Here is a 6,306-nt window from a genome sequence, read left to right on the forward strand (position 1 = left end):
GGCCCAAATTTCTCTAAAACAATTAGTTCTAGTTAGCTATCCAGTTGCTGATTTTGGTAAAGTTAACAAGAAAACATATTTACAATTTTACATGGCAATCATAGGTCAAGTAATTAGGACTGAAGAAGTATTGTTGACATACAAATTAGGTTGACTATTACATTTTCAAAAACAGTGTTCTTTCACTAATTTAAATTAAAAAAATTAAAACATGCTTAAATCTTATTATAGTGTTCTAAAAATGTTTGGAAATACTTTTCTTAGTTTTTAGTACTGAAATCCATCCTAATGCCTTTAGCAATAGTGACTGTAACCAAATGAAATTGGTATTTTTTGGTTTTAATAGTTTATAATACTTAATTATATTTGAAGGTGTGATGAGTCAGCCCCATCTTTCCATTTGGGATTATTGTCTAAAATCACAGTCTTGTTCACTGGACATACTTTTTTTTGTAAAACCATAAGGTAATGCACTCTTCAAAAAATATATGCTGACAGAAGGGAAGAATACTTTTCTGAAATTCAGCTTCACATATTGAACAAGTATCACCCACATCTGAATAAGTCACTCTGTAACTTGGTTGTGTAAAAAATATTCACAAACTTATCTGAAAGTTCTTAGATTTCCAAAAAATCCAAAAGCTTTAAAATGAGGTAGAATAAAGCAAGTAATATCCAAAGAACCTATTTAATTATACTATTAAACTCCCTGAGGCAAATAAGGTAATGAAACCAAAACTGATAGGGGATAAAATTCAGTAAAATTGACTTAATTCTTCTAAGAGCATACCCCAGGAACCTTTGACTTTAAAAAGCAGGATGAAAGAAGGCACCACTATAATAAGACTTTTTGAGCCATGAAAAGCAATTTCAAAATGAAGTCTGTAATTCCAATAATCCAAAGTACTTCTGAGAAGTTCAAATGATCCAAAATAGGATTTAAAAAGATTAAGTTGTAATAAAGAGACTGAGAATGAAAGAGAATGGAAAATCCTGCTAAGAACACCAGTAACCAAGCTTACTGGATCTTTAAGCACCTTTTTCTTAGAAAAGCCTGACTTGAAAATTATTCAGAGGCCCAGTTCCAAGAGAAATTTCATACTTTTCTGGAGTTTGGATTTTCAGCATATCCTTTAGGCATGGTATTTGTCTGGGTATTAATCTCTAGATAGGGGTCTCCAGAATGAAGGCAAGGTCCTTCTCCTGTCCATCTGGTTGCAAAGGCACTTTGGGAGGTTAGGCAGCCTCAGGGCCTGCAGTTCCTGGAGGACTGGCATGGCCCTGGTATGCTTTTCCTCTGATCCAAACTTCTTTGCATTAGTACTGCGTTTCCTCTCATGAGTGGATGGAGGCCCCATAGTGCTGTCAGGGACAGCAGGAGACAAGACTCAGTTTATTCAAATTGCTGCAGCAGAGCCTGCTGGGACCAGAAACTGAAGCTGGAAAAGGAGGGGTGCAGAAAGGAGAGTGGCTGAATCAGGGAGTCACTAAGTCTTCCTTCGGTAGCAGTGGCATGGTCAAGTCAGAGCTTGAGGGGAGTCTGCTGTAAGGGGCCGCGTGTAGAAGTCTGTGCAAGGCTGGGACCTGCTCCTAGATATAGCCTCTGTGGATTCCAGCCTTTGGTCAGCGGAGGAGGCAGACAGGATGAACAGCTGGCCCTGAAGGCTGTAGTGTGGGGAAGGAGGAAGAGGGCAGACTGGCGTCTGCCACCTTTCTGGGTCTGCCTCACCTTACCTCTAACTGTGGTGACCTTCAGAGCATAAGGGCTGCAGCTTCCTTTCACTTTCCAAATCTTGTGCAAGTTCGTGCAAGTTTCTAGCACAGGAGGTGGGAGGGAGGTTCAGGATGGGGAACACATGTACGCCCATGGCTGATTCATGTGAATGTATGGCAAAAACCACCACAATATTGTAAAGTAATTAAAAAAAAAAGAACCACATCTAACTCAGAATTAAATAGGGAACGGGATTCTAAAATGCGATTACAACTTAAGATTCACATAAAATAAAGCCATTTTATGTTTATTCTCTCGGCATCACCTTCTTCATTCAACAAGCCAACTCCCGTTGATTCGATATCATTTTTCTGTGTTACGAACCCTTCCTGTTTCTGCCACTGCCCTTTTCTAATTCAACTCTTCCTACATTTTATGTCTGGAGTACCTTATTAGCCTCCTTACTCGCAGCTGCACTAAATCTGGCCGTGTAGGTCAGGCGCTGCACCATGTCAAAGGTGCCATTTCATGACTCTTCCCAGCTTGTAGAGGATACAACGCACATAACTGTATGTAGTGGTTCCATCTCATATGTAGCCCTGTTTCTTCCCCTCAGGAACTTGGGCCATCCTTTTGAAAGGCACAGTAGACCATGCCATTCTCCAAAATTCTTGGCCTCCCATCACCCCCAGGTCAAATTTTAATTCCTAGCATAGTATAAAATCTGTTCATGCTGAGCAGATGAGCTGTGGCTCTGGAATTAGAAACTCTAAACTGAAATCTTATCTTAGTCATTTGTGAAATATACAACCCTTGGCAAGTCACTTAATCTCACTGGGCTTGTTTCTTTGTGAGATGGAGGAGGAGGGTAAGAATAGCCTTTTTGTCATCAATTTTTGTCAGCATTCATTGAGGGTAAAGATGGGATATTCTTTCCGTAATGCAGTCTCTCACCACCGTCTGTCCTCTCCCCTACTCTGTGCTTCAACTGAACCGAATTTCTTATAGTGGTTCTCCACCTTGTGGCCCATCCTGCCTCTGTGCCTTTACACAAGCTCCCCTGAATTCCCTTTGTTTTCTTTTCCTGGCTAGAACCTGCTCATTCTCCAGGATTCAGCGATTCACCACTTCCTCCTGGAAGCCTCCTCTGATTCCCTCAGACTCAGTGGCTGTCTTGGTGCTTGATTATATCAGTGCATTCTCTTTAATACTTACCTATCTCCCTCATTATGTAAGCTATAGACTATCTCCTCTGCTGGACCATGAACTATAGACTAGGGGTTCCCAACCCCTGGGTCCCACAGACTGATACTGGTCTGTGGCCTGTTAGGAACTGGAGTGCACAGCAGGAGATGAGTGATGGGCGAGTGAGTGAAGCTTTATCTATATTTAGAGCCACTCCCCATTGCTCACATTATTGCCTGAGCTCCATGTCCTGTCACACAGCAGCGGCATTAGTTTCTTATAGGAGCCTGAACCCGAACCCTAAGTCAAGGCAGAATATCCTGCTGCTGCTGCTGCTGTGTCGCTTCAGTCATGTCCAACTCTGTGCGACCCCATAGACAGCAGCCCACCAGGCTCCCCCATCCCTGGGATTCTCCAGGCAAGAACACTGGAGTGGGTTGCCATTTCCTTCTCCAGTGCGTGAAAGTTGAAAGTGAAAATTGAAAGAGAAGTTGCTCAGTCGTGTCCGACTCTTAGCGACCCCATGGACTGCAGCCCACCAGGCTCTTCCATCCATGGGATTTTCCAGGCAAGAGTACTGGAGTGGGGTACCATTGCCAGAAATGAGGTATACAATAAATGTAATGCACTTGAATTAACCTAAAATCATCCCATGACCCAGTTCACGGAAAAGTTGTCCATGGAAACTTGTCCCTGTTGTCAAAAAGGATGGGGACCACTGCTATAGACCATGTTTTCCTTGAGGGTAGGAACTGTTTTACTTGCCTTTATCCTTAGCTCCAAATGTAGTTAAGTTCTTAGGGATGTTAGTAGGCTCTTAAAAATGTCTATTGAATTAATGAATGGTGATGAATGATGAGAGCTCTCATCATTTTTGTTTATAGAGAAACATAAAGATGATACAGGAAAGATTTGAGAATGACATAATAGCAGGAATCCTAGAATTCTGAAATTTAATGATTTGGTGATTTTCTTAATAGAAAGAGTGGCTGAAGTCATTTTTGTCAAGGCATTGTTTATGAGTGATTATTCAATATCCACTGCTTTATGACCTTTTATAAAACTACTATTGAATAAACCATAAAAGTTCTTTGAAGAATATTCTGTTTGTCAGTGGTAATACCAAAAAATATAAAGTAGCTATTCTTGGCAAGTTACGGATCAACATCCTGGAACTGTTAGTTCCATAACATCTGTATAAATTCAGTCATTTTGACATTGCAACTTGCCTGAGTCACTAGTTTATACCTGAAGTTTCTGATGGCAATCTTTTAATAAAAGAACAAGTAGTTACATTTTTATCCAAAATTTAAAATTTACATGTGTTGAATATGTAATGAAATAAGGTACATCCATAAGGATATTTCGTATCAGAAATTTCTGGATCAATAATCAAGTTTCTTAAGATTTGGAATAAAAATGTCAGTGCATGGACTAAATATCAGAAGATATTAAATCTGAGCACTTCTATTGGCAATAAATCTTGATCTTTTCTGAAAACCCATCTCTTCTCAAATAGGTTCTTATTTTTGCCCAAGTAAAAGTTTTAATAAATATGGAAATGATCACTCTCAACATTAGCATCATGCTTTGTCAGGCTTATGATGCTAACTACTACTCTATGCATCACAATTTCAAGATTAAGAAGAGCAACTTGCTTGAATACGTTTGCATCTTACAAATGAATAAGAATATGAAGCTCTTACTAGGGAAATGGATAAAAGGCATATCAAAGCAGTCAGAAGAGAAGAAATAAAAATGGCCAATACTTATATGGAAAAATTTACACAAGGAGAAATGCAAACCAAACAACGTGATACCATTTGAACCTGTCACAATAACAAAGGTGTTGCTGTTGGGAGTATGTCTGTACCACCTTCCTCTGCAGTTGGATAGTATGTGTGCAAAGTTTCAGAAATGCTTTCAGCTTTGACTAGGAATCCCACTTTTAGGAGGCTTTGGAATGTCTGCCTGTGGAGAGTATATGCTCTCATCAGCTTCCTGCAGGGGGAGCTTTTATGGGAAGGCTTTCCTTCACTGGGAAGGCTGTGGTTTCCCAGCCCTGTCTGTGCATTTTTGGGAAATTCTGTTTAATTCCAGCTACTGCTTTAGGAATCTCAAAGAGTTGCATACCTGATCCATGTTCTTTATGCAATTTAAATCAAAAATAAGGTTGATATCTTGATTTCCTCCTGTCAGTCTCCTCTTTATTGCTCAAATAGCCTTGAATTGGGGCTTCCTGATGCCCGCAAGAAATCACAATAACAACAAAATAGAATTCAGACATTAAAAAACATGGGATGAATTTAAACGGTGTGTCAATAAAATTGGATATGATGCAGCAATTCAAAACAACCCATTGTTGCACATATTGACACATAAAGGAAAGATTCTAATATAGTACTTCATGTATGAACACACTTATTATATGTATGTATACAGTTTGCTCTTTTCCTCTCTCTCATCCATATTTTAGAAAGTTTCTGTAATGACATAAAATAGGCTCATTACACGTTTGCTTCTGTATAGGCTTCCCTGGGTCTGGAAGATTCCCTGAAGAAGGGAATGGCTACCTACTCCAGTATTTTGGGTTTCCCTGGTGGCTCAGATGGTAAAGAATCCACCTGCAATGTGGGAGACCTGGGTTCAATCCCTGGGTCAAGAAGAGCCCCTGGAGGAGAGCATAGAGACCCACCCCAGTATTCTTGCCTGGAGAATCCCATGGACAGGAGAGCCTGGTGGGCTATAGACTATGGGGTCGCATAGAGTCAGACATAACTAAGCAATTAATGTTTTCAGTTTTTTCAGGCTGTTTTCACCACTGTGCTGTCTGTGTTCATGGTGGCTAGTGTGTGCTTTCCCTTCTTCTTTTGTCTTGATTTTCTTGGTAGGGTGAGCAGGGTCTTGGCCACAAGGAGGAGATCTGGAATTGGGTCATCTCTTCCCATCTGGACACCTCCTTACATGGACGCTCACACAGGAACCAGCCCCCTCAAGATTTGTGGCTACTGACTCCATCCCCTTCTGTTTGCTGCAGAGCCTCACCTGGTCAGAAAGGAGCATGGGCCAAAATGAGACCATGTTCATCCTGTTCCCCTGCTGCCCCATTTGGTCTCCTTCCTGGGAAGATGGGCTGAAGTCTGAGAAGAGCCAGTGCCTCAGACATTTTGGGGCCATTGAGGGGTGGGAGAATCCTTCTACTCAAGAGAATCAAACTGTAGATGCTAACAAACCCAGGGTGAGCTGGTGCAGACAAAGACCTCTAATTCATGGGGTGCCAAAATCATCATCATTCTCAGTGGCTCCTGGGAAACGGAATTTTCCACACAAGTTAGGTTTCTAGATAACTAGCATTTACTACCTGAAAAACGTATACTATTTTTCTTCATCATTTTTAATGGAAATCT

At 40.8% G+C, this 6,306-nt stretch overlaps 1 pseudogene; it reads right to left on the reverse strand.

Annotated features, from left to right (window-relative positions):
• Positions 1-360: 360 nt before the first annotated feature.
• LOC114116362 (E3 ubiquitin-protein ligase RNFT1-like) lies at positions 361-2,225 on the reverse strand (annotated as a pseudogene).
• Between the last annotated feature and the right edge of the window lie 4,081 nt (positions 2,226-6,306).

The sequence above is a fragment of the Ovis aries genome, chromosome 1, assembly GCF_016772045.2.
Source record: "Ovis aries strain OAR_USU_Benz2616 breed Rambouillet chromosome 1, ARS-UI_Ramb_v3.0, whole genome shotgun sequence".
Taxonomy (NCBI): domain Eukaryota; kingdom Metazoa; phylum Chordata; class Mammalia; order Artiodactyla; family Bovidae; genus Ovis; species Ovis aries.